Source organism: Chrysochloris asiatica, unplaced genomic scaffold, assembly GCF_000296735.1.
Source record: "Chrysochloris asiatica unplaced genomic scaffold, ChrAsi1.0 scaffold00539, whole genome shotgun sequence".
Taxonomy (NCBI): Eukaryota; Metazoa; Chordata; class Mammalia; order Afrosoricida; family Chrysochloridae; genus Chrysochloris; species Chrysochloris asiatica.
In genome coordinates this window covers 136,528-137,784 of record NW_006409057.1, presented here as the reverse complement: position 1 = coordinate 137,784, position 1,257 = coordinate 136,528, and the positions used below count along the sequence as shown (strand labels likewise).

At 35.1% G+C, this 1,257-nt stretch overlaps 1 pseudogene; it reads right to left on the bottom strand.

Moving 5' to 3' along the window:
- Nucleotides 1-387: 387 nt before the first annotated feature.
- LOC102839451 lies at nt 388-663 on the bottom strand (annotated as a pseudogene).
- Nucleotides 664-1,257: the final 594 nt, after the last annotated feature.

The following is a 1,257-nucleotide window of genomic DNA, read 5'->3' as shown; positions in this document are numbered from 1 at the left end:
TCATGCTTTTTGTGTTCTTTCTTGTGATTTTCCTCGTATTTTTAATGTTTCCATGTTTTGGGATTTTCATTTTCTTGGTATGTTGTAAAGTGTCAATTTTCTTTGTAATTACCTTACAGTCCAGTAACTTTTCCCTCCATTTAGTGCAGAATATGTTATCCTGTAATCTACCTGAACTTCCCACCATCTGATCTCTGTTCCTACATGTTTTTTTTTATTTTTTTATTTTTCTGGTGAATATTTTCACATTTTACTTATTACTGTCAAAAATTAAGCCAGTATACAGTTTTGAGTATTGTTTTATCACTAAACGGTTTGCATTAGAAAATGTTAAAACTTTTTTTTTTTTTTTTTTTTTTTTAATGTTGGTGGGTGTGAACTGGTATCTCATTGTGGTTTTGATCTGAATTTCCTTTTTGTACGATAAACAAATCCATTGGGTGTGTTTCTGATGGGGGGAACGGTCTTATGGAGGCACTGTAAGTGTAAGTCCATCCACTTCATTTCTTGTTCTTTAACCGAATCTGTACCACCGTTGTGTTGTTCAGATTCAGGAAGCTCACTCAGAGATATTGCAACATCCTCATAGGGAAGCTTGTCTTCTCACCAAGCATCATCAATCAAATTCAAGATCCTTCCATCTCTCTGTACCTCACTCTCCATTCTTCAGCAAACTAGATCTTGTTGGATCAGCACTTGTCCCTCTGCACCAACCGCTATTGCCAATCTCTGTTCCTACAATGTGTGTATCTTTCACATTGTATTTGTTTTAGCATAGACTGAACTCCCAAATTCTCTGAGTTTGTTCTTATAGTTTTGTTTTGTTTTTCTCTACTCTTTCATCTGTCAATTTAGTCCTGGGAGATTCTGACACATATCTCAATCTCTGGTTGTTGTCTGTTCTTGTTGTTTCTCAATTCATATAACTCTTTTTAGGATAGTTTCTAGTGCAGAGTTGACTTAGTCAAAATCTCTTAGCTTTTGTTTGTTCTGGAATATTTTGATTACACTGTCATAATTGATTGATTGCTTTCTGGATAAAGGAGTCTTGGTTGGCAGATTTTTGTTTGTTTGTTTTTTTTCTTTCAGGTTTTTATATATGTCTCCCCATTGCCTTCTTGCCTGCATGGTTTCTGCTGAGAAATCTGAGTTTTAACTGACTTTATTGCCATTGTGTGTAATGTTTCTCTTTTCTCTAGCTGCTTACAGGAGTGTCTCCTTGTCTTTGATTTTGGAGAGCTTGGTTATGATATGTCT